At 38.3% G+C, this 27,937-nt stretch overlaps 1 long non-coding RNA gene and 1 pseudogene across 1 annotated transcript in view; both read left to right on the forward strand.

Moving 5' to 3' along the window:
• Positions 1–27,937, forward strand: part of LOC143662307 (uncharacterized) — a 132,318-nt gene that overhangs the window by 24,567 nt on the left and 79,814 nt on the right. The gene's annotated exons all lie outside the window — the stretch shown is intronic.
• Positions 21,406–22,788, forward strand: LOC143662305 (DNA topoisomerase 1 pseudogene; annotated as a pseudogene).

Consider the following 27,937-nt stretch of genomic DNA (forward strand, 5'->3'; position numbering starts at 1 on the left):
TAGGAAGGGAAGAAGTAAAACTTTCATTATTTACAGATGACATAATCTTATTCTTAGAAAATCCTGAGACATCTACAGTAAAACTACTTGCGCTAATAAACAAATTCAGCAAAGTGACAGGATACAAGATTAATGTACAAAAATCAGTAATGTTTCTATACAGTTATAAGCAATGACCTATCTGAGATGACAACTAAGGGGAAAAAAATCCATTCAGAATAGCGACGAGAAGAATTAAGTATCTAGGAATAAGCCTAACTAGGGATGTCAAAGACTTATACCCAGAAAATTATTTAAAAAATTGCTAAAAGAAATTAAAAATGACCTAAACAGATGGAAAGATATTCCATGCTTATAGATAGGAAGGTTGAATGTCATCAAGATGTCAATTCTACCCTAACTGATCCACAAATTCAATGTAATACCAATAAAAATCCCAAGAACCTACTTTGAAGACTTGGAAAAACTGATTATCAGATTTATATGAAAGGGAAAGAGATCTCAAATAGCTAAAGATATCCTAGAAAAGAAAAAGCAAATGGGAGGTCTATCACTTCCTGACTTTAAAGCTTACTATAAAGCCACAGTGGTCAAAACAGTATGGTACTGACACAAAGACAGAAGGACAGACCAGTGGAATAGAATCAAGAATACAGGGTGGGCCACGGTGGCTCAGCAGGTAAGAGTGCTTGCCTGCCATGCCCAAGGATCCGGGTTTGATTCCCGGTGCCTGCCCATGTAAAAAAAAAAAAAAAAGAAAAATGCAGAAATTGACCACCAAATTTATGGACATTTCATCTTTAAAACGGCCCCCAAAGCCACTGAATTGGGCAAGAATATTCTTTTCAATAAATGGACATGGGAGAATTGGATTTCAATAACTAAAAGAATGAAAGAGGACCCCTTACACCCTATACAAAAATTAATTCAAAATAGATCAAAGACCTAAATGTAAGAGCCAGTACCTTGAAACAAATGTAGGGAAACATATTCAAGATCTAGTAATAAGTGGCAGCTTCTTAAACTTTACACCTAAAGCACAAGCTCTGAAAGAAAAAATAGACAAATAGGAACTCCTTAAGATCAAGAGTTTCTGTGCCTCAAACGACTTTGTTGAAAAGGTGAAAAGGCAGCCAACTCAATGGGAGAAAATATTTGGAAACTACATATCAGAAAAAGGCTTGACATCCTGTGTACATAAAGAAATTATACAGCTCACCAACAGAAGACCAAACAACCCAATTATAAAATGGGCAAAGGAAATGAACAGGCACTTTTCTGAAAAGCAAATACAGATGGCTGAACAGCATTTGAAGAAGACTCATCTTCATTGGCTATAAGGGAAGTGCAAATTAAGATGACAATGAGATATCATCTCACACCTACAAGAATGGATGCTATTTAATGAACAGGAAACTGTAAATGTTGTAGAGGATGTAGAATAATTGGAACATTTATTCACTGTTGGCAGGAATGTAAAAAAAAAAAGCTGTGAAAATCAGTTTGGCCATTCCTCAGAAAACTAAATATTGAGTTACCCTATGACCCACCAACACCAATACTTGGTATATACTCAGAAGATTTAAGGGCAGTGACACGAACAGACATTTGCACACTGATGTTCATAGCTGCACTATTCACAACTGCCAAGTAATGAAGACAATCCAGGTACCCATCAACAGATGAGTGAATAAACAAAATGTGTTGTATACATATGATGGATTATTATGCAGTATTTAGACAAAATGATGTCCCAAACATATGACAATGTGGATGAACCTTGAGGACATAATGCTAAGTGAAATAAGTAGACACAAATGGACAGATACTGTATGATTCCATTATTATGACTCTGATAAGGCTGCCAGTGTTTCAGAGCAGCTAGAAGGAAAAATTCTGGGTTGCAGGCATAGTAGCCAATGACAAACTCTGGGAACTTTGAAATCTTTTTTTTTCTTTCTTTTCTTTGTGCATGTATGTTCTATTTTACAACTAAAACTGGTCAAAGAAAATTATAGACAGCTATAATAATATTAGATAAAATAAATTCCTGAAATGAAAAATTCAAAAATATTTAGTAACATAACTCACTTCTATAGCAAAGGTGATATTTGTAATAACTTCTTACTTGATATTTTGAGAATGCGTGCAGTTTTAATAGTTAATTAAAAGGTATTTAAGATGCTGTTTAAAAATATTTAGAGTTCAAGTAACTCTGATATCTGTATTTATAGATTTTTCCTTTCTTGCTTTAATTTTTTATCCTCATTTGTTTTTGTTTTATTATGGAAGTTGTACGTTTACAGAAAAATCATAGTCTCTGTATAATCCCCCCCTCCATTATTAACACTTTGCATTAGTGTGGTACATTTGTTACAATTGATGGAAGAATATTACTATAATTAAACTACTATAATTAAATATTACTATAAAACCATGATAGCCCATGGTTTACATTAGCATTCCCTGTTTGTTGTATTGTCCTGTTTGTTTTTTTAATCTTAATTATATATATATATATATATATATACACATATATATCCTAAACTTTCCCCTTTTAACTGCATTCAAATGTATAGTTCAGTGCTGTTAATTATGATCACAATGTTGTTATTTGCCTTTGGTCCTTCGGAGGCAGATGTGCCTCTGGCATTAGGAAGAGTTGCCTTCCCTGCATTGCTGAATGGAGCCACGTCTCCACAAATGAGGCTGCATTGCAGGTGAGCTGCTCAGAAAGGGCTAAGGGAAGATGAAGCCCAGACTGCCCTAGGCAAGTCCCTTTGTTGAAAGCCTCTCCAAAAGGCTTGCCATACACACTTCTTTCATTTTGTTCAGCTCTCTCATATTAGAGAGGATCTCACACTCAAAGAGCTCTAAAGCTGACCTGCACTCATACATGTCCTTGCCTGTTTTGTTTGCCAAGAATTGGGCTGTTCCTTTGAACTCCAAGGAGGGCTTAGAGACAAAGCCCTTAGAGACAAAGCCTTACTCTGATCTGAGCTCTGTGTCCAATATCAAACAGGTCTGTGAAAATAATTCTGTGTATGGGGCAAAGACAGGCAACATCCCCAAGCAGTAAGTATTGTTGGTTCCAATTTACAAATGAAGAAACTGAGATACAGACAGGTCAGCCTCTCTGAAAGCTGCTGGGTGGTGGAGTAATGTTTTGTTTTTTTGTTTGTTTGTATTTTATTTTTAACTTTTTTATTGTATAGTAGAACATATATACAAGGCAGTGAAATAAAAAAAGCAATAGTTTTCACATACTCTTCAACACATAGTTACAGGGCAGATCCCAGAGTTTGTCATGGGCTATCATATGATCCTCTCATATTTTTCTTTCTAGCTGCTCCAGAATATAGGAGGCTAGAAGGCTTTAATATTTTTATCATCACAATCGACTTTTTTTTCCTCCTTTTTTGTGAAAAATAACGTATATACAAAAAAGCTATAAATTTCAAGGCACACACCACAATTAGTTGTAGAACATATTTCAGAGTTTGATGAGGGTTACAATATCACATTTTTAGGTTTTACCTCTTAGCTACTCTAAAAGAGCATACCTCTAAAAGGGATATCAATTTAATGATTCAGCATTCAAATACATTTGTTAAATCCTATCTTTTTGTATAACCTCACCATCATCTTTGATCTTTCCATCCCTCTCTATGGAGGTGTTTGGGCTATGGCCATTCTAAATTTTTCATATTGGAAGTGTCTGTCACTAATATGGGGTAGGGAGATGGAAGTATTGGATGTTCTGCAGAGGCTGCAATAGGTTTCAGGACTTATCTGGACCAGGGGCTTATCTGGATAGGTTTCAGGACCTTATCTGGAGGTTGTAGGTTTCTGGAAAGTTACTCTAGTGCATGAAAGCCTTGTGGAATCTTATATATTGCCCTAGGTATTCTTTAGGATTGGCTGGAATGGTGCTGATTAGGGGTTGGCAGATTATGATAGGTAGCAAGATCTAACTGAAGCTTGTGTAAAAGCATCCTCCAGAGTAGCCTCTAAACTCTTTATGAACTTTCTCTGCCACTAATACTTTTCTTTTTTTTTTTTTTGGTTTAAACATTGGGAATTTATTTGCTCATGGTTTTGAGGCCAAAAGAAAGTCCAAACCAAGGCATCCTCAAGGTGATGCTTTCCTCATTGGTGTTCTGGGGCAGGCTGCTGGCAATCCTTGATCTTTCACTCCTCTGTCACATGGCAAGGTACATGGTGACATCTCCTGGCCTCTCTGTTCTCTTCTGAGTTCTTGCTTCTATTACTTTCTCTCACCCTGAATTTCATTCCACTTATAAAGGACTAAAGAAATAGGATTAAGACCCGTCCTGATTGGGCTGGGCCACACTTGACTGAAGTAACCTCATAAAAGGTCCTGGTTACAAAGTGTTCACACCCACAGGAATGGATTTTATTTAAGAACATATTTGTCTGGGTTACAATACAGATTACATTAATTGATTTTCTTATATTGAACCATCCTTGCATACCTTGGATGAATCCTACTTGGTCATGCTGTATAATTCTTTTACTGTGGTGCTGGATTCGATTTGCAATAATTTTGTTGAGGATTTTTGCATCTAAATTCATTAGGGAGATTGGCCTGTAGTTTTCTTTTTTTGTAGTATCATTGTCTGGCTTTGGTATGAGGGTGATGTTGACTTCATGCAATGAGGTAGGTAGCCTTTCTTCCTCTTCAATTTTTTTGAAGAGTTTGAGCAGGATTGGTACTAATTCTTTCTTGAATGTTTTGTAGAATTGAAAGGTGAAGTCATCTGGTCCTGGACTTTTCTTTTTTGGGAGCTTCTTAATGACTAATTCAATTTCTTTACTTGTGATTGGTTTGTTGAGGTCGTCTATTTCTTCTCGAGTCAATGTTGGTTGTTGATGCCTTTCTAGGAAGTTGTCCGTTTTATCTACATTGTCTAGTTTATTAGCATAAAGTTGTTCGTAGTATCCTCTCATTACATCCTTTATTTCTGCAGTGTCAGTGATTATGTCTCCTTTTCCATTTCTGATTTTATTTATTTGCATCCTCTCTCTTCTTCTTTTTGTCGACCTAGCTAAGGGTACATCAATCTTATTGATTTTCTCATAGAACAAATTTCTGGTTTTGTTGATTTTCTCGATTGTTTTCATGTTCTCAATTTCATTTATTTCTGCTCTAATCTTCACTATTTCTTTCCTTTTGCTTCCTTTGGGGTTAGTTTGCTGTTCTTTCTCTAGTTCCTCCAAATGGACAGTTAATTCATTGATTTTTGCTCTTTCATCTTTTTTGATATAGGTATTCAGGACAACAGATTCCCCCTCTTAGCACTGCCTTTCTGCATCCCATAAATTTTGATAGGTTGTATTTTCATTTTAATTTGCCTCAAGATATTTGCTGATTTCTCTTGTAATTTCTTCCTTGACCCATTGTTTGCTTAAGAGTGTGTTGTTGAGCCTCCATATGTTTGTGAATTTTCTGACCCTCTGCCTATTATTGATTTCCAACTTCATTCCTTTATGATCTGAGGAAGTGTTTTACGTTATTTCAGTTTTTTTTAATTTTTTGAGACCTGCTTTGTGACCCAGCATATGGTCTATCCTTGAGAATGAGTCATGAGCACTTGAGAAAAAAGGGTATCTGCTGTTGTGAGGTGTAATATTCTATAAATGTCTGTTAAGTCTGGTTCACTTATTGTATTATATAAATTCTCTGTTTCTTTATTGATCCTCTATCTAGTTGTTCTGTCCACTGATGAGAATGGGGAATTGAAGTCTCCAACTATTATGGTAGAGGTGTCTATTTCACTTTTCAGTGTGTTCAGTGCTTGCCTCATGTATTTTAGACCACTCTGGCTCAGTGCGTGAAAATTTATGATTGTTATGTCTTCTTTTTGAATTGTTCCTCTTATTAATACATAGTGTCCTTCTTTGTCTCTTTTAATTGTTTTACATTTGAGATCTAATTTGTTGGATATTAGCATAGCTACTCCTGCCCTTTTCTGATTGTTTTTTGCTTAAAATATCTTTTCCCAACCTTTCACTTTCAACCTATGTTTGTCCTTGGGTCTAAGATGTGCCTCCTGTAGAATGCATATAGATGGGTCCTGTTTTCTAATCCATTCTGCCAGTCTATACCTTTTGATTGGGGAGTTTAATCAATTAACTTTTAGTATTATTACTATAAAGGCCGTATTGTCTTCTGCCATTTTTCCTTTTGGATTTTATATGTTATATCTAATTTTTCTTCTTTTTACCTTTACTGATACTCTTCACTTCTGCATTCTTTTCCACACTTCTAGCTCCTGTCTTTTCCTATCTGTCTGTAGTGCTCCCTTTAGTATTTCTTGCAGAGCCAGTCTCTTGGTCACAATTTTCTCAGTGGTTCTTTGTCTGAAAAGTTTTTTCCCCCCTCATTTTTGAAGGATTATTTTGCTGGATATAGAATTCTTGATTGGCAGTTTTTCTCTTAGTATCTTAAATATATCATACCACTATCTTCTCATGTCCATGGTTTCTGCTGAGAAATCTACACATAGTTTTATTGGACTTCCCTTGTATGTGACGGATTGCTTTTCTCTTGATGATTTCAGGATCCTCTCCTTTTCTTTGACATCTGACATTCTGATTAGTAAGTGTCTTGAAGTATGTCTATTTGGGTCTATTCTATTTGGGGTATGCTGCCCTTCTTATATCTGTAATTTTAAGTTTTTCATAAGCATTGGGAAAATTTCAGTGATAATTTCCTCCATTAGTTTTTCTCCTTCTTTTCCCTTCTCGTTCTGGGACACCCACATCACATGTATTCATGTGCTTCATGATGTCATTCAATTCCCTGAGTCCCACTCATATTTTTCCATGCATCTCCCTATATTTTCTTTTGCTTGTCAGATTTTAGATTTCCTATCCTCTACTTCACTAATCCTATCTTCTGCCTTTTGAAATCTAACATTGTAGGTTACCATTGTTTTTCATCACTTCTACTGTGCTTTTTTTATTATTAATGTAAAAATTAACTAACAACATTTAGAAATCATTCCATTCTACAAATACAATCAGTAATTCTTAATATCATCACATAGATGCATATTCATCATTTCTTAGTACATTTGCATCAATTTAGAAAAAGAAATAGACAACAGAAAAAGAAATAAAACGATAATAGAGAGGAAAAAAATTTTTTAAATTAAAAAAATTAAAAATAATAATAATAAAAAAACTATACCTCAGATGCAGTTTCATTCGGTGTTTTAACATAATTACATTACAATTAGGTAGTATTGTGTTGTCCATTTCTGAGTTTTTGTATCCAATCTTGTTGCAGAGTCTGTATCCCTTTGGCTCCAATTACCCATTATCTTACCCTATTTCTATCTCCTGATGGTCTTTGTTACCAATGACATATTCCAAGTTTATTCTCCAATGTCGGTTCACATCAATGGGACCATACAGTATTTGTCCTTTAGTTTTTGGCTAGTCTCACTCAGCATAATGTTCTCTAGGTCCATCCATGTTATTACATGCTTCATAAGTTTATTCTGTCTTAGAGCTGCATAATATTCCATCATATGTATATACCACAGTTTGTTTAGCCACTCGTCTGTTGATGGACATTTTGGCTGTTTCCATCTCCTTGCAATTGTAAATAATTCTGCTATAAACATTGGTGTGCAAATGTCCGTTTGTGTCTTTGCCCTTAAGTCCTCTGAGTAGATACCTAGCAATGGTATTGCTGGGTCATATGGCAATTCTATATTCAGCTTTTTGAGGAACCGCCAAACTGCCTTGCACAGTGGTTGCACCATTTGACATTCCCACCAACACTGGATAAGTGTGCCTCTTTCTCCGCATCCTCTCCAACACTTGTCATTTTCTGTTTTGTTGATAATGGCCATTCTGGTGGGTGTGAGATGATATCTCATTGTGGTTTTGATTTGCATTTCTCTAATGGCCAGGGACATTGAGCATCTCTTCATGTGCCTTTTGGCCATTTGTATTTCCTCTTCTGAGAGGTGTCTGTTCAAGTCTTTTTCCCATTTTGTAGTTGGGTTGGCTGTCTTTTTGTTGTTGAGTTGAACAATCTCTTTATAAATTCTGGATACTAGACCTTTATCTGATATGTCATTTCCAAATATTGTCTCCCATTGTGTAGGCTGTCTTTCTACTTTCTTGATGAAGTTCTTTGATGCACAAAAGTGTTTAATTTTGAGGAGCTCCCATTTATTTATTTATTTCTTCAGTGCTCTTGCTTTAGGTGTAAGGTCCATAAAACCACCTCCAACTGTAAGATTCATAAGATATCTCCCTACATTTTCCTCTAACTGTTTTATGGTCTTAGACCTAATGTTTAGATCTTTGATCCATTTTGAGTTAACTTTTGTATAGGGTGTAAGATACGGGTCCTCTTTCATTCTTTTGCATATGGATATCCAGTTCTCTAGGCACCATTTATTGAACAGACTGTTCTGTTCCAGGTGAGTTGGCTTGACTGCCTTATGAAAGATCAAATGTCCATAGATGAGAGGGTCTATATCTGAGCACTCTATTCGATTCCATTGGTCGATATATCTATCTTTATGCCAGTACCATGCTGTTTTGACCACTGTGGCTTCATAATATGCCTTAAAGTCAGGCAGCGTGAGACCTTCAGCTTCGTTTTTTTTTCCTGAAGATACTTTTAGCAATTCGGGGCACCCTGCCCTTCCAGATAAATTTGCTTATTGGTTTTTCTATTTCTGAAAAATAAGTTGTTGGGATTTTGATTGGTATTGCATTGAATCTGTAAATCAATTTATGTAGAATTGACATCTTAACTATATTTAGTCTTCCAATCCATGAACACGGTATGCCCTTCCATCTATTTAGGTCTTCTGTGATTTCTTTTAACAGTTTTTTATAGTTTTCTTTGTATAGGTCTTTTGTCTCTTTAGCTAAATTTATTCCTAAGTATTTTATTCTTTTAGTTGCAATTGTAAATGGAATTCGTTTCTTGATTTCCCCCTCAGCTTGTTCATTGTTAGTGAATAGAAACACTACAGATTTTTGAATGTTGATCTTATAACCTGCTACTTTGCTGTACTCGTTTATTAGCTCTAGTAGTTTTGCTGTGGATTTTTCAGGGTTTTCGACGTATAGTATCATATCGTCTGCAAATAGTGATAGTTTTACTTCTTCCTTTCCAATTCTGATGCCTTGTATTTCTTTTTCTTGTCTAATTGCCCTGGCTAGAACCTCCAACATGATGTTGAATAACAGTGGTGATTATGGATATCCTTGTCTTGTTCCTGATCTTAGGGGGAAAGTTTTCAATTTTTCCCCATTGAGGATGATATTAGCTGTGGGTTTTTCATATATCCCCTCTATCATTTTAAGGAGGTTCCCTTGTATTCCTATCCTTTGAAATGTTTTCAACAGGAAAGGATGTTGAATCTTGTCAAATGCCTTCTCTGCATCAATTGAGATGATCATGTGATTTTTCTGCTTTGATTTGTTGACATGGTGTATTACATTAATTGATTTTCTTATGTTGAACCATCCTTGCATACCTGGGATGAATCCTACTTGGTCATGATGTATAATTCTTTTAATGTGTTGCTGGATTTGATTTGCTAGAATTTTGTTGAGGATTTTTGCATCTGTATTCATTAGAGAGATTGGTCTGTAGTTTTCTTTTTTTGTAATATCTTTGCCTAGTTTTGGTATGAGGGTGATGTTGGCTTCATAGAATGAATTAGGTAGCTTTCCCTCCACTTCAATTTTCTTGAAGCGTTTGAGCAGGGTTGGTACTAATTCTTTCTGGGATGTTTGGTGGAATTCACATGTGAAGCCATCTGGTCCTGGACTTTTCTTTTTGGGAAGCTTTTGAATGACTGATTCAATTTCTTTACTTGTGATTGGTTTGTTGAGGTCATCCATTTCTTCTTGAGTCAAAGTTGGTTGTTCATGCCTTTCTAGGAACTTGTCCATTTCATCTACATTGTTGTATTTATTAGCATAAAGTTGTTCATAGTATCCTGTTATTAATTCCTTTATTTCTGTGAGGTCAGTGGTTATGTCTCCTCTTCCATTTCTGATCTTATTTATTTGCGTCCACTCTATTCTTCTTTTTGTCAGTCTTGCTAAGGGCCCATCAATCTTATTGATTTTCTCATAGAACCAACTTCTGGTCTTATTGATTTTCTCTATTGTTTTCATGTTCTCAATTTCATTTATTTCTGCTCTAATCTTTGTTATTTCTTTCCTTTTGCTTGCTTTGGGGTTAGTTTGCTGTTCTTTCTCCAGTTCTTCCAAGTGGACAGTTAATTCCTGAATTTTTGCCCTTTCTTCTTTTTTGATATAGGCATTTAGGGCAATAAATTTCCCTCTTAGCACTGCCTTTGCTGTGTCCTATAGGTTTTGATATGTTGTGTTTTCATTTTAATTCGCCTCCAGATATTTACTAATTTCTCTTGTAATTTCTTCCTTGACTGACTGGTTGTTTAAGAGTGTGTTGTTGAGCCTCCACGTATTTATGAATTTTCTGGCACTCTGCCTATTATTGATTTCCAACTTCATTCCTTTATGATCTGAGAAAGTGTTTTGTATGATTTCAATCTTTTTAAATTTGTTGAGACTTGCTTTGTGACCCAGCATATGGTCTATCTTTGAGAATGATCCATGAGCACTTGAGAAAAAGGTGTATCCTGCTGTTGTGGGGTGTAATGTCCTATAAGTGTCTGTTAAGTCTAGCTCATTTATTGTAATATTCAAATTCTCTGTTTCCTTTTTGATCCTCTGTCTAGATGTTCTGTCCATTGATGACAGTGGGGAATTGAAGTCTCCAACTATTATGGTAGATGTGTCTATTTCCCTTTTCAGTATTTGCAGTGTATTCCTCGCGTATTTTAGGGCATTCTGGTTTGGTGTGTAAATATTTATGATTGTTATGTCTTCTTGTTGAATTGTTCCTTTTATTAGTATATAGTGTCCTTCTTTGTCTCTTTTAACTGTTTTACATTTGAAGTCTAATTTGTTGGAAAGTAGTATAGCTACTCCTGCTCTTTTCTGGTTGTTATTTGCTGAAATATCTTTTCCCAACCTTTCATTTTCAACCTATGTTTATCTTTGGGTCTAAGATCTGTTTCCTGTAGACAGCATATAGAAGGATCCTGTTTTTTAATCCATTCTGCCAGTCTATGTCTTTTGATTGGGGAATTCAGTCCATTAACATTTAGTGTTATTACTGTTTGGGTAATACTTTCCTCTACCATTTTGCCTTTTGTATTATATATATCATATCTAACTTTCCTTCTTTCTACACTCTTCTCCACCCCTCTCTCTTCTGTCTTTTCGTATCTGACTCTAGTGCTCCCTTTAGTATTTCTTGCAAAGCTGGTCTCTTGGTCACAAATTCTCTCAGTGACTTTTTGTCTGAAAATGTTTTAATTTCTCCCTCATTTTTGAAGGAAAATTTTGCTGGATATAGAATTCTTGGTTGGCAGTTTTTCTCTTTTAGTAATTTAGATATATCATCCCACTGTCTTCTAGCCTCCATGGTTTCTGCTGAGAAATCTACACATAGTCTTATTGGGTTTCCCTTGTATGTGATGGATTTTTTTTCTCTTGCTGCTTTCAAGATCCTCTCTTCCTCTTTGACCTCTGACATTCTAACTAGTAAGTGTCTTGGAGAATGCCTATTTGGATCTATTCTCTTTGGGGTGCGCTGCACTTCTTGGAGCTGTAATTTTAGGTCTTTCATAAGAGTTGGGAAATTTTCAGTGATAATTTCTTCCATTACTTTTTCTCCTCCTTTTCCCTTCTCTTCTCCTTCTGGGACACCCACAACACGTATATTTGTGCGCGTCACTTTATCATCCAATTCCCTGAGCCCCTGCTCAAATTTTTCCATTCTTTTCCCTATGGTTTCTGTTTCTTTTTGGATTTCAGATGTTCCATCCTCCAGTTCACAGATTCTAACCTCTGTCTCTTGAAATCTACCATTGTAGGTTTCCATTGTTTTCTTTCATCTCTTCTACTGTATCTTTCATTCCCATAAATTCTGTGATTTGTTTTTTCAGACTTTCAGTTTCTTCTTTTTGTTCATTCCTTGCCTTCTTCATGTCCTCCCTCAATTGATTGATTTGGTTTTTGAAGAGGTTTTCCATTTCTGTTCGTATATTCAGCATTAGTTGTCTCAGCTCCTGTATCTCATTTGAACTATTGGTTTGTTCCTTTGACTGGGCCATATCTTCAATTTTCCTGGTGTGATTTGTTATTTTTTGCTGGCGTCTGGACATTTAATCAGATTTCCCTGAGTGTGAGACCCAGCAGGTTGAAAGACTTTCCTGTGAAGTCTCTGGGCTCTGTTTTTCTTATCCTGCGCTGTATGCGGCACTTGTCTGTCTGCGGGTCCCACCAGCAAAAGATGTTGTGGCTCCTTTAACTTTGAAAGGCTCTGCCTGCTGTGTGCATGGTGGAGACAGAGGAAAGGTTGTAGGCTGGTTTTAATGGCTTCAAATTACGAAGTCCTGGGATCTGAATTCCCTGAGAGAGGGACTCCACCTGAGTTGCGTTTCACCCCTCCCGTGGGGAAGGTTCATGTGGTAGAGAGCCCTGAAAGCAGCCTGTTTCTGTGTTTGGGGCAGTTGCACCTTGTGTAATCCCAGCGCTGAGCCCAGAGGCAACCGAGCCTCTGTAGAAACAGCCTCAGAAGGCTCTGTTTCGCCCCCTTTCCTCTTTTTCAGTTAGCCCAATAGGTGACTTCTGCCTTGATCAGTTTCGCCTGAGCTGGGGCCTACTTCTAGTAGTCAGAATTTGTCCATTAATGCCACTATTGGTGTTTGATTGGGCTCAGTCCCCGCTACCGTTTGGAGACTCTTTCCTTTCCCTCTGGGTAGCCACCTGTGGGGGAGGGGCACTGGTTGCTGGCCGCCGCAGCCTGGGAAACTCGCCGATCCGAGACTCGTAGCCGGTCCGGGAAACCTCCCGTGAGGGAGGGGTGTTGGCCGCCGGCCGCCGCGTCTTGGGAAACTCGCCTCTCCGAGACTCCCAGCCCATCCGGGAAGGAGGGAGGGAGGGGCGCCGGCCGCCAGCCGCTGTGGCCCAGGGAAGCGCACTCCACTCGGGAAGCTCACCGCAGCGGATTCTCGCAGCCGGACCAGCCAATCCAGACTGGGGTACACTGTGTGTCCGGTCCCTGCCGTGGCCCCGGGAGCTGTTCTTCACTGTTTCTGGTTATTTAGTAGTTGTTCTGGAGGAGGAACTAAGATGCGCACACCTTACTAAGCCACCATCTTGGCCCCAGCCTTCTACTGTGCCTTTTATTCCCATAAATTCTGCAATTTGTTTTTTCAGACTTTCAGTTTCTTCTTTTTGTTCATCCCTTGCCTTCTTTATATCCTCCCTCAATTCATTGATTTGATTTTTAATGAGGTTTTCCATGTCTGTTTGAAGATCATGAATTAATTGTTTCAACTCTTGTAACTCATTTGACTTGTTGGTTTGTTCCTTTGGCTGGGCCATATCTTCAATTTTCCTTGTATGATTCATTTTTTTCCTGGTGTCTAGGCATTTAATTTCCTTAATTAGTTTATCCTGGAGATGGTTTTCACTTTTTTTACCTAGGATTTCCTTGCTGGATGACTTTGTTGTCTGTCTGTTCTTTGACATTCATTTCAGCTTATTCTAGGCCTCTAGCTTACGTTTTGTTGAACAGATCAGAATTTTTCAGTTCTTGTTTCTTGCCCTGCCTGTAAGGTGCCTTTCCCCCCCCTTAGGAGGGTCTACTTAGGTATTATAGACCACTGCCAGGTTTTCCCAGGCCAAACTGGCCTTCTCTCAGGAGGAAAGCATCAACTGTGTCCGTTTTCCGTGAGAGTGAGGCCCGTCAGGTTGCGAGACTTTCCTATGAAGCCTCTGGACTCTGTGTTTTTCCTATCCTTCCTGGTATGTGGCACTTGTCTGCTTGTGGGATCCCCCAGCATAAGGTGATGTGGTACCTTTAACTTTAGCAGACTCTTTGTGCTGGGGGTGTGGTTGAGACAGAGGAGAGGTTGTAGGCTGGCTTTAACTGCTTTACTTTTCCAGACCCTGGGGTCTGAATTCCTTGAAGGAGGAATTCCATCTGAGCTGGGCCCCACCCCTCTCCTGGGGAAGGCACAGCCTCCAGACAAGCTCTTGAACAAGCTTAATTCTGCCCTTGCCTGGGGCAGTTGGAGCCTGAGAAGCCTTGCAGTTGTATGCAAAGAGTATTGAAGCCCTAGAAGCACAGTCACAAAAAAAGAAAAGAAAAAAATCTTTTTCAGAGCAGGACCCCCATTCCTTGGGTTTGCTAATCAAGAGCTTAAGTTGGTACATTGCTCTGTGTATCTCCAGATCCTATGTGCTCCCTCCTTTCCTTCAGAGCCCAGACTCTTTCAAGTATTTTATGCTGTCTGATCCAAAAACTTCTGTTTTTTTTCTCTTTTTCCATCAGCCCTGTGTCCTCTGCACCAGGACAAAAACCAGCAACCTCAGCTTTTTTTTAATTAACTTATTTCTTATTTGTGGTACATAACCACATACAAACACAAACATTTTTATCATATGATCATTCCATTCTTGTTATATAATCAATAACTCACACTATCATCACATAGTTGTATGTTCTTCATGATCATTTCTTAGAATATCTGCATCAATTCAGAAAAAGGAATAAAAAGAAAACAAAAAAATTGATACATACCGTACGCCTTCCCCTTCCCCTTCACCAATCACCAGCATTTCAGTCTACTAAATTTATTTTAACAATTGTTCCATTATTTATTTATTTTAATCCATATGTTTTACTTGTCTGTCAATGTAGACAAAAGGAGAATCAGACATAAGGTTCTCACAACCACACAGTCACACTGCAACAACCATAGCATCATACAATTATCTTCAAGAAACGTGACCATCTGAGTACAGCTCCACATTTTCAGGCAGTTCCCTCCAGCCTCTCCATTACACCTTAACTAAACAGGTGATATCTATTTAATGTGTAAGAATAACCTCCAGGATAACCTCTCAACTTTCCCCGGGGTGATTTCTTTCTGTATCTCCAAAGGCCTGGGCTGAGCTGCAGGTGCTGAGATGAGGTATGCTGAGCTGCTTGGGCTGTGCTATGTTAAGCTCTCTCATTTAAGCACCAGCCAATTAACTCAAATATCATTCACTGCAGCAGGCACGCCTCCTAGCCAACTGCAGATGTAATCAGCAACAGATGATGTTCACATCCACAGCACAGAACTAGGCATGTTCACCTGGCCAAGTTGACAACTGAATCTAACTACCACAGTCATGGTGTATAATTCTTTTAATGTGTTGCTGGATTCGTTTTGCTAATCTTTTATTGAGAATTTTTGCATCTATGTTCATTAGGGAGATTGGCTTTTAGTTTTCCTTTCTTGGAGCATCTTTACCCAGTTTGGGTATTAAAATTATATTAGCTTCATAAAATGAGTTAGGTAGAGTTCCTTTTTCCTCAGCTTTTTGGAAAAGTTTGAGCAGGATTGATGTTAGTTCTTTTTGGAATGTTTGATAATGTCTTGTGAAGACATCTGGCCCTGGGCTTTTCCTTGTAGGAAGATTTTTGATGACTGATTAAATCCCTTTACTTGTGATTTGTTTGTTGAGACCTTCTATTTCTTCCTGAGTCAGTGTAGCTTGCTTGTATGTTTCCAGGAATTTGTCCATTCCATCTAAGTTGTCTAGTTTGTTGGTATATAGTTGTTCATAGTATCCTCTTATGATTTCTTTTATTTCTTCAGGGTCTGTGGTCATGCACCCATTCTCATTTCTGATTTTGTTTATTTGCATCCTCTCTCTTTTTTCTTTGTCAGTCTTGCTAGTAGCCCATCAATTTTACTGATTTTTCTCAAAGAATCAACTTTTGGTTTTACTGATTCATTCTGTTGTTCTTTTGTTCTCCCATCCATTTATGGGAGAAAATGCTTTGAATAATTTCAGTGTTTTAAAATTTATAAAGCCCTATAGATCTATCCTCCGGAATGTTCCATGAACACTAGAGAAAAATGTATATCCTTGTGTTTTGGGGTGCAATGACCTATATATGTCCGTTTGGTCTAGTTCATTTACCAAGTTATTTAACTTCTCTATTTCCTTGTTGATCTTCTATCTGCTTGTTCTATCTTTAGAGTTGAGTGGTGTATTGAAGTCTCCTACTTTTATTGTCGAAACATCTATTGCTCCCTTCAGTTTTGCCAATGCCTGTCTCATGTACTTCGGTGCTCCTTGATCAGGAGCATAAACATTTATGATTGTTATTTCTTCTTGGTGAATGGTCCCTTTACTTAATATATAGTGCCCTTCTTTGTCTCTTTTGTCTTTATGTTTAAAGTCTATTTTGTCCAATATTAGTATAGCTACTCCTGCTTTCTTTTGGTTACAACTTGCATGTTAAATCTTTTTCCATCCTTTCACTTTCAATCTGTTTGTATACTTGTGTCTAAAATGAGTCTCTTGTAAGCAGCGTATAGCTGGATTATGTTTCTTAATCCATTCTGCCAATCTGTATCTTTTGATTGGTAAGCTTAGTCTGTTAACATTCAAAGTTATTGTTGAAATAGTAAAAGGAGTTCTGACAGACTGATTAGTATGTGTCTTAGGGAAGGCCTATTTGGATTTATTTTGTTTGGAGTTCATTGGGCTTCTTTGACTTGTATATTGATATCCTTTATGAGAGTTGGGAAGTTTTTCCCATTATATCCTCATCTACACTTCCTAGCCCTTTACTGCTCTCTTCTCCTTCTGGGACACCAATAATTCTTATGTTTATGTGCTTTGTTTTGTCTATCATTTCCCTGAGATCCAATTCAAAGTTTTCCATCTTTTTTGCCATTTGCTGTTTTGAGTCTCTGACATCAACTTTCCTGTCCTCTATATTGCTGGGTCTAGGAGTACCATAAACTGATGCACAGAGCTCGGGGGGTGGGGGGGGGATGAGGCTGTGAGACACTATGGGCAGGGGCGTGGGGGTAGCCTGAGTATGGAGGTTAGTGCCCACTAATACAGAATATAGGGGGCTTAGAGATACATAGGAGCTAGAGACGGGTGAATGGTTAGCCAATGAAGCTGAACTCAAACATAAAGGAATAGATAGAAGTGGAAGCAGTTCTCTAGAGGGTCTATAAGTAATATTGCCATATGAAGGTGAGCATGATTGAAAAGCATTGTGTAGACCTATGTGTCCCACTGATTAACACTAGAAATATAAATTAGTTCTTGCCAGAACTACTTCAAAGGTATGATTCTTGTACAAAGAGTACTTAAGTCCAGGGTACAGGGGGAAAACTCCTATTTCATGCTATAGGCTATACTTACCAGGAAAACATCAGCAGTACCGCAGCAACAGCAGGGGTAAATAATCGGGGGAGGGACTAGAGTTAAGTGGGGGTTAGATTTCCTATTTGGTGAGGGTGTGTTTATTAGTCATCTTTCTCTTGGGAACAAAGAAATTATCAAAAATTGAGAGTGTTGATGGACTGTGAACTTTGGGCATTATACATGATACCTAATTAATTTTTTTGCAGGTGGCTGAAAGTTGCACTGACTGTGGAGTTGACTGGCAAATGATGGTGTGTATGTATGATTGAATATTGTGCTGCTACAAAAAGGAATAAAGTCATGAGGCATGCAGCAATGTGAATGAACTGGTGGGACATTTGGTGAAGTGAAATAAGCCAGAAATCAAAGAACAATTATTGTATGGTCTCTTTTTGAAAATGCTTATGAGAAAACAGGGGCCTGGATTGTAAACTCTTATAGCAGACACATTTTTTCCCGAGTGGTCATTATTATTTCTGGATTTTGAAAAGCTGTTTTCTATATCTATAACCTGGTATTTAAAGATTAGAGCAGAGCCAATCAGGTCAGGATTAAAGTAATTCAGAACACAGGTGCAGCGAAGACACTGTCTATATTTTAGAACCACACCTATTCTTTGAGACCAAAGGAGGAAACTTATTTTATCTGGAACCTAAATTTTCTGTGCACATAATCTAACTCAACCTATTTGTATAGTTCATTTGAATGATTGAAACACAGGGAGCCCAGAACAAGAATGAGGGCCTTTAATCCTGTATAGTTTAATGTAATGCCTGGATATATCCTAGAATGTATTAACCAGATCATCAAGACGTATTGGCAAAGTCCCTTGAAGGATGGGAGAAAATATATGGAACTATTAAACTTTACCATCAGGGAATCCCCTGATACTGTGTCAAACATTAGGGACACCCAATTCAATAGACCAAGCCCTTGATCTTGAGGCTTACTCTTGTGAAGATTATGTAGGTAGTGGAGAAGCTTAGCCTACCTATAGGTATGCCTTAGAATTACTTCTGGGGCACCTCTTTTGTTGTTCAGATGTGGCCTCACTCTCTCTAAGCCCAATTCTGCAGGTGAAATCATTGCCCTCCCCACTATGCGGGACATGACATCCAGGGGTCAAAGTCTCCCTGGCATGAGATGACTCCCAGGGATGAGTCCAGCCCTGGCACCATGGGATCAACAATTCCATCCTGACCAAAAAGGGGGGAAAAATGTAACTAATAAAGTATCACTGGCTGGGAGAGTTCATGTAGAGTTGAAAGGCTACTCTGGAGGTCACTCTTATGGAAGCTTCAGTTAGACATTGCTGCCTATCATAACTTGCCAAACCCCAATCAAACCATTCCAGCCAATCCTAAAGAATGCCTAGGGCAATATATAAGATTCTACATAGGTTCTATGTACTATGGTAACTCTCCAAAACCTACAACCTTCAGATGGGTCCCTGGACCAGATAAATCCTGAAACCTAGAAGTCCCAGCCTCTCCAGAACATCAGCTAGTTCCATCTCCCTACCCCATATTATTGATAGTGCTTTCCAACATGAAAATGTTAGCATGGCCATAGCCAAATACCCCTAAAGAGAGGGATGGAAAGATCAAAGGTGATGGTGGAGTTATACAGAGAAGGTAGGGTTTAACAAAGAAATATGATTGCTGAATCACTAAATTGATATTTCTTTTAGTCTCCAGTATCTTAGAGCAGCTAGAAGTAAAAACCTAAAATTGTGGAAATTGTAACCCATACCAAAGTCTGAAATATGTTGTGTTGTGCTGTGCTTTGAAATTTATTGCTTTTTTGTATATATATTATTTTTCACAAAAAAAGTCAATTGTGATCATAAAAAAATTTTATTCCTTCTAGTCTCCTATATTCTTGAGCAGCTAGAAAGAAAAATCTGAGACGATGATATGGTAGTCCATGACAAACTCTGGGATCTGTCCTGTTGAAGAGTACTTGAAAACTATTGTTTTTTTCTTTCTTTGCATTATATATATGTTATATTATACTTTTAAAAAAATTAGGCCTAAGAGTCACCCCCAGAGAACCTCTTTTCTTGCTCAGATGTGGTCTTTTTCTCTCTAAGCTGACACAGCAAATGAACTCACTGCCCACCCCCTCTACATGAGACATGACTCCCAGGGGTGTAAACCTCCCTGTCAAAGTGGGACTGAAATCCTGGGATGAGCTGGGACTCAGCATCAAGGGATTGAGAAAACTTTCTTGACCAAAACGGGGAAGAGAGAAATAAAAATAAAGTGTCAAACAGAGTCGAGAGGTTATTCTGGAGGTTATTCTTATACATTGTATAGTATCCCCTTTTTAATTTATGGTGTATTATTGTGGCTAGAGGAGAAGTGCCAGAAACTGTAGAACTGTGTCCCAGTAGCCATGTTTCTTGAAAATCATTGTATAATGATATATCTTTTATGACTGTGTGATTGTGAAAACCTTGTGTCTGATGCTCCTTTTGTCTAGGGTATGGACAGATGAGTAAAAATATGTATAAAAAATAAATAATAGGGGAACAAAGGTTAGAGTAAATTGAGTAGATTAAAATACTAGAGGTCAATGAGAGGGAAGGGCAAAGGGTATGGTATGTATGAATTTTTTCTTTTTTCTTTCTTTTCCTGGAGAATTGCAAATGTTTAAAAAAATTATCATGGTGATGCATACACAATTATGTGATAGTATTGTGAGCCATTGATTATACACCATGTATAGAATATTTGTACATTTATTTGTTAAGGATTGACAATGAAACTATTTTTAAAAATAAATATAAAAATAAAACATATGCTCTATAATAAATACTGGATTCCTCTAAGTATTTCTCCTTTAAAGTGAGTATAATATTAAACTTTCTCAGAGGCCACTGGGGGAATATTACTGGAGGAAGAGATCGTCCGGCTCTTTGTGGCACAAGTTGAGACCTGTAGTGTAGATGCAAGGACATTCCACAGAGTCTGTCCCAGCCACTGGTCCCAAACTTATCCCTCTCTGACCTTGCAACCTCAGCCTGGCAATATCCTTTCTGCAGTACTATCAACTCAGAAACCAAGGACCCCTGCCACCCAGACACCCTGAGGAGGTCATGTCCCCACAGACCCCCAGACCCCACTGCTCACCTGTGCCACCAGTTCCTGATTGCCTGCTTCCCCAAGCCTGAGGTTGACCTGTTGATTACCCAGAAGCTCCAGAACAGCTCCAGCCTGTCCAAACACAAAAACTTCTCCATTATACAGTGGACTGAATAACATCTTCTCCTACAAGGTCTAAACCTCTTCCAAGTTTTTTCAGCCTTATGTATCATACAGGGTTTCCTTACATATCATAGTTAACCTCTTAATCATAGTTAATTATTTTCTTACATTAAACTTCCCAGGTTTAATTTACTGTGTGGTTTCTGATCAGACCTAGACAGTTGCTATTACTTTACTTATTGTCTTGGTTTGCCAGAAATTCTATGACAAACACCATACCCTGATTGGTTTAACAATAGGAATTTATTGGCTTACAACTTGGGAGGCTAGAAGTTCATATTCAAGGTGTCAGCAAGACCATGCTTTCTCCTGCATTCTGGTGCTGATCTGCTGCAATCTTCGAGGGTCTTTGGCTTGATCATGGCAATCTCTCCCTCCTTGTGTCTGCTCTTCTGGTTTCTACTGACTTCTGGCTTCTTCCTGTGGCTTTCTCTGACTTCTCTTTATAAAGCCTCCAGTAATACAGGTTAAGGCTCAACCTGATTCTATTTGGCCACACCTAAATAGGATCCTAAAAGATCCCATTCACAAATGATTCCACAAAGAATGGGTTCACACTCACAGGAACATGGATTAAGATTTGGAAGACATCTTTTGTTAAGGTACATGATTCAATTTTCCAGTCACATATTAACTCATGTAATTCCCATACCAACTCTGGGAAATGAGCACTATCATTAACTTTATTTTTCAAATGAAGAAATTGTGTGAGATTAGAGAACACACAACAACTGAGATTTTATTTTTAAAGTTTCTTTCATCTAAAGACTCAGAGGAAAAGCATGCTCTAAAAAAGGCCGACATGAGTGGGGACCATCTCCACAGCGATTCCCAGATCGAAGCGGATTTCCGATTGAATGCTTCTCATAAACACAAAGATTAACACAAAGATCGAGAACACCGGCACAAAGAGCACAAGAAGGACAAGGAGAAGCACTGGGAAAAGTCTAAGCATAGCAACAGTGAACATAAAGATTCTGAAAAGAAACACAAAGAAAAGGAGAAAACCAAACACAAAGATGGAAGCTCAGAAAAGCATAAAGATAAACATAAAGACAGAGACAAGGAAAAACGAAAGGAGGAAAAGATTAGAGCCTCTGGGGATGCAAAAATAAAGAAGGAGAAGGAAAATGGCTTCTCCAGTCCACCACGAATTAAAGATGAACCTGAAGATGATGGCTATTTTCCTCCTCCTAAAGAGGATATAAAGCCATTAAACAGACCTCGCGATAAGGATGATGCTGATTATAAACCTAAAAAAATTAAAACTGAAGATGTCAAGAAGGAACGAAAACTAGAGGAAGAAGAGGATGGTAAATTGAAAAAACCCAAGAGCAAAGATAAAGATAAAGTTTCTGAGCCAGATAACAAGAAAAAAAAACCGAAGAGCAGCAGTGGAAACGGTGGGAAGAAGAGAGCTATCCTGAAGGCATCAACCGGAAATTCTTAGAACACAAAGGTCCTGTGTTTGCTCCACCATATGAACCTCTTCCGGAGAGTGTCAAGTTTTATTATGATGGTAAAGTCATGAAGCTGAGCCCCAAAGCAGAAGAAGTAGCTACATTCTTTGCAAAAATGCTCGACCATGAATATACTAAGGAAATATTTAGGAAAAATTTCTTTAAAGACTGGAGAAAGGAAATGACTAATGAAGACAAGAATATTATTACCAACTTAAGCAAATGTGATTTCACCCAGATGAGCCAGTATTTCAAAGCACAGTCTAGAGGCTCGGAAACAGATGAGCAAAGAAGAGAAATTGAAAATGAAAGAGGAGAATGAAAAATTATTGAAAGAATATGGCTTTTGTGTTATGGATAACCACAGAGAGAGGATTGCCAACTTCAAAATTGAGCCTCCTGGGCTTTTCCGAGGCAGTGGCAACCACCCCAAGATGGGCATGCTGCTGATGTTGATAATGGAGGTCATCTCCAGAGAATTCACCCAAATCCAGAATTTCCCTGGTGTAGCTTTATCCTCTCTCTCAGACCACTAGATAGATTATACTCTACCATACCATTTTAAATCTTAGATCTGGCATTCCTTTGTGGGAAACTGTTGGATTTTTTTTATTAGAGTGCATGTTAAAGTCTCAGATTGACATGCTCATCCATGAAACCCACATATTTGGAGCTTAAGGCTGGAGAAATCCTTTTGGCAAACCAAACCTGAGAGACATCTTGAGGTTTGCATTTCATATCACTGAAAAGGACTGATCGCTGTTTATTGAGTTTTGTGATTTCTGCATTTAATGTTTTTGCATTGTTAGATTAGTGGTTCTTTGTCTCCACACAATTCATTTACACAATTTAGTCTCATTAGGAACATAATTCTTTATTTATTGGCAGTATGCAAGTAGGAATTGTATTTGAATTCAGAAGAAGTAAGAGAAAGGGGCAGGGTTTGAAAAAGTCCCTTCTCCCAGACTCAGTACACCAATCTTGATTTAGAGAATTGCTGATTTATTAGTTTCTGCTCCCTGACACTAAAATAATGTTTGCTATGAGGTAGGCAGGAATTTATATGACTTGAGTTTGTGTAAAACCTGCCAGTGGTCTATTTGCAATTAGAGATAAGTTCCTCTCCGCCTGATTAATTTATGATGCTTAATTTTCTGTTCTTTGAACCAGCATTGTTCATTTGCATCAAATCGCTAAAATAAAGGATTAAACTTCCTAGCTTACTTTCAACAACTTTCACAACCTGTTTCCTGACTGTAACTTACTTTAAAATCTTACTTTGACTCTCTTTCCCTGTAAATAGAACAGAAGTGGGTTTTTGAAATACATGTATGTTTTAACTTGATTCATGAATTAGTCTATCTGATTATAATCTTTAAGTTTATTTGATTAAAGTTCTCATAGGCACCTATGTGATTTTGAGTATGGGTATGGATGTGCATGAAGGAAGCAGGTTGTAGAGAATGAAGAGGTATAATATTGGCATTTGGGCCACTGTCTTGGAAATGCATGGGTGAAGGCCCTGAACATGTGGGAACAGAATATGGATAGGGAGATGGGAGAATCTGGAAAGCCCAACTCCACTTAACCCATAAGAATTGGAATCTGCCCTTGTCAACAGAGTCAACTATTGCCCTGTATGCCATTTAGTATTCCAGGTACTACTACCCTCTTCATCCACCTTATACAAGTGGCTGCAGTAAATTCACCATGAGTCAGTGCCAAAATCTCTCTGCTGTGTGGATTAAGGATGGAGTCACCACCAGGCTCCTAGCCCTCCTCTATGGTCAACACAAAGCAGGCAGTATGTAGCTTTACTTTAAGATTAGAACCCACTTTATTGTGCTTTGCTTGCTAAAATTATGAGAATAGAAAAGCTACTGTATCTGCTACCTTAGCTGATTTTTCTGGACTTGAACTTGGACATGCCCGCACTTGATGTTGCTGTCCTTTTAAAGCTCTTAGAGATTATCCTTTTTCCAGAATGGTTCCGTTCATATGCATGAGCTTGTCCTCCTAGCCATATTGGCTGCAACTGGGGTCAACATTGACCCAAACTGGCCAATCAGATTATCCTCCCACTCATTGTAGAATTTGGAATTGGGACTGAGAGACAGTTAGTCCCTGTGAGTGGCCATATTCTGCAATGTGGACTGAGATGATAAAAAAGTCAGTCTGCAGACAAAGAAGAATAAAACAGACCTGCAGAAAGAAGCAGAAATGAAAGACAAAGACTTTTGGTGCCTTTCTAGTTCTTACTTTCCAGGTTCCCTCTCCAAGTTCCAGGTGCTTCTTGCATGAAAATGTTTGTGAATAGGGCCTTTTGAAGATGTTATTTTTAGTTAAAGCATGGCCAAATTGAGTGAGGGTGGGCTTTAATCTGTATTATTAGAGGTCTTTATAAGCAGAAGAAATTTGGCCCAATCAGAGAGGGCCACAGAGGAGGCAGAAGTCAGCAGAAACTGGAAAAGCAGACATAAGGAGAGAGAGGTACAACCGTGTGTCAGAAGACAGAGATGCAAGCCAGGGAACTTTGTGTTTACAGCACGCCAGCCCCAGAATACTGCAGACTATGGGGAAAAAGCATAGCATTGCCAACACACCTTGATTTGTGACTTCTAGCCTCTGAAATTGTGAGATGATAAGTTCCTGTTGTTAAGCTAACCAATTTGTGGTATTTGTCATAGGAGCACTGGCAAACTAAGATAGGTGCTTAATCAGTTTACCTGAAAATATGGAGATTATCCAGGATTATCTGGGACAGCCCAATGTAATCACGGGGGTCCTTAAATGTGGAAGAAAGAGGCAGAAGTGTCAGTATCCCAGTGATGCAAAGTGAGAAAGACTTAGCCAGCCAATGCTGGCCTTGGATAGCAAGGAAGCCACAAATCAAGGAATGCAGGCATCTTCCAGAATCAGGAAAAGGCAAGGAAACTTATTCTGTCGTGAGCCTCCATAACACAGCCCTGCTGACACCTCAATTTTAGCTCAGTGAGACCTATTTTGGACTTCTGATCTCCACAACAGTAAGATTATACATTTATGCTGTTTTTAAGTCACTAAATTCATGGTATTTAGTTACAGCGGCAATAGGAAACCTAATATATGTATTTAGGAGAAAGTGAGATAGTAGAAATTAGGATTAAAATAGTTATTCAAGCTATGCCAGTATACCTATTACACTTGAAAACTTGTCTAAATAAAGTACACTATTTTTAAAAATTAAAAGCACTGAATTTGGTGGGAGTGCCCAGTAAGTAAAAGTGTAGCAGGTGTTAATCCAGACATGAGTCTTGTTGAGGAAGCCTTCTGTCTCATTGGTCTACTTTGAACATTAGAATTATAACTACTGCTTTCCTTTGGAATCTAGAGAATGTGTAGAGCACTCTTTAGCACATTTGGAGATGCTCCAAATTCAGATCTTAAATACAATACATGGAAAATGATTGAATTTACAGTTTGGAAAGAGAGCTGTAAGTATAATTTCATACACAACAAATAACAGTGATAACCAGTGAGGTTTTGTTAGTCAAGGAAACAGCCACAATTGATACAGTGAGGAAATTTAACACAAGGGATTTGTTACACATGAGAGAAGAGCCACGAAGCCAAACAAGGCTGGAGAGAGTCAGATAGGATCTTGAGTACTCCCACAGAAGCTGGACACTGGGAAGGGGCCTCCTGGCAGGAGTTGGGACTAGAGAGGGAGGGACAGGCTGATGGAAGCAGGAATCACAGAGAGGAGATGCAGCTAGTGCTGCCTCAAAGCAGGGAGAAAAAGAGAAATACTCTGGCATTTCCCCATCTGTTGCCCCTCCATATTTGTCAATGCTAAACCCATCAGGAAGCTAGAGGACAAGACAACTTGGAAAATGTACTTCTCTGTCATAGAGAGCAGAGAAGGCAGGATCTGAGAGCAGATGGTACAATGACTGGAACAAATTTCCAACATCTCATACCTATGACAAGCAAAACCTTTCATGGCTGTGACTAAAGGAAATGTCTCTATGGCCCTCTACTCTTTCCTGTCATCCATTTCCTACAGGCCATGTCCCAAATCAGCCTGTACTGGCAGGATCATTTGTTTATATTAGGGTATTTGATAATATAGACAACAACCCACTAAAGTTTCTCAACATTTAGGCTTCAAATATTGTCAGAGATGCTTGAATGCACTACCCCACATTCCCTCAGACCCTCCCAAGGTTCACCTGCAGTAGCAGGTCGTTTCTGTGCATATAGACAACTTCCAGTCTCAAGGACTGACACCTCTGCTCTCCGTCTGATTCCTCCACCCCATAGGAGCTTGCCTGGCTTGATGATAGGGCATCCCTTCTGGACTGGGATTTAACCTTTAATCAATAAGGGGCTGATGCTGGTGAATAAATACTCTAGCTTACTGGTCCTCGGATGCTGATTCTCTGAGGTACATCTACACTGCTCCTAATAGAGCCCGCAGCAGACCAATTGCCCGCAAAGGCAATCCACTCAATAAGAATCCCTTTATTGGCTTTTCCTCCCTTCTCTCTTACTTTCCTCACTCCCTCACTTGCCCTGAAATCCAGATCTTAGGATCTGATTTTAGGAGACCCAAGCTGATAAAAATGTGAAATCAAATATAAAATCTTTCTAAAATGCTGGCTGCCTCTTTTACTGTGGAAATGGTGTCTTTCTTTTATATTGCATTCAGGCTCCTCTGCTATTACCTGAGGTTATTATTGGTGATGTTGGGGAGGGAGGTCAGATAGGTAAGAATTTACATCACGAATGGCTTTTTGGAAGGGGGAACAGTTTGCAAGATGAGAACACTTGGGGGGAAAACAGTTGCCATATTATTTCAGTAGTCCTTCGATTCTGTGACATTATTTGTGTATCATTAAACCTCTCTGTTGGCTGCAATTCTAAATAACTTGTGGCACTGTTAAGTAGGCATTGTTTTCCAATTCTGGCTCACATCAAAAGCAACTGACATGCTTTATGAAATAAAATACAAATTCCTGAGCCCCAACTTAGGCTCGCAAAATCAGTTTTGTGAATGGTGCCTAATGTGTGTGTGTACATGCACGTGTGTTTAAAAGCTCAGGTGATTCTTATACAGTCCGGTTTGGAAACTGCACAAAAGTTTGATGTAATGTTTCCATCTCTGTGCTTTAATTGGGAGGGATTACAAAAATACAGGGAGGAAAGACAGAAAGTTAGTGTGGGAGTGGAGGCTTGTAATATGCAGTAATCAGGATATTAGAATTTTACAGGTACGACATAATGAAGATGATTTTATGACAGTGTCAAAAAGTCTTGTATCCAGGGTGATAGAGCTATCTCTCATATTAGTCCTTTTCTGTTAGGTTTGTAACTTGAATGGTAAAAGCAAAAGCCACTTTGATGATAATGTGTTATCTTTGAATATCTTTTATGTAAATGTAACCTTTAGGTGTGGAAGAAGGAAAGACAATATAATTAGTGAATCAAGTGTAGATAATCAGCACCTCTTATAGTATTGACCTGTAATTATAAGGCTGAGATTCTCATACGTTGATATTTGGGCAAAGTAAAAAGGAAAAACATCTGCAATTCATTCTGCAGGGTTAAAATAGGGTTCCTTTGAGTCCATTTTCACAAAACATTAAACAGCAGATACTAAACAAACAAAAAAATCTTTTGAAACTGTAAATCTAGGAAACAGATGCAAAAAAAGTCTCTTCTCACTTTGCTTCTATTTCATGAAATCATTAAAAATGGAATTTTATAACTCTTCAATGCCCTTTGAAGAATATATTTTCTAATGCTGTAAAATACATTGCAGTTAAATCTGTCAACATGCTCAATTCCCTTCAGCCCCACTACACTCAGCAATTTCTGGACAAATTGGTATGA

The sequence above is a fragment of the Tamandua tetradactyla genome, chromosome 2 (assembly GCF_023851605.1).
Source record: "Tamandua tetradactyla isolate mTamTet1 chromosome 2, mTamTet1.pri, whole genome shotgun sequence".
Taxonomy (NCBI): domain Eukaryota; kingdom Metazoa; phylum Chordata; class Mammalia; order Pilosa; family Myrmecophagidae; genus Tamandua; species Tamandua tetradactyla.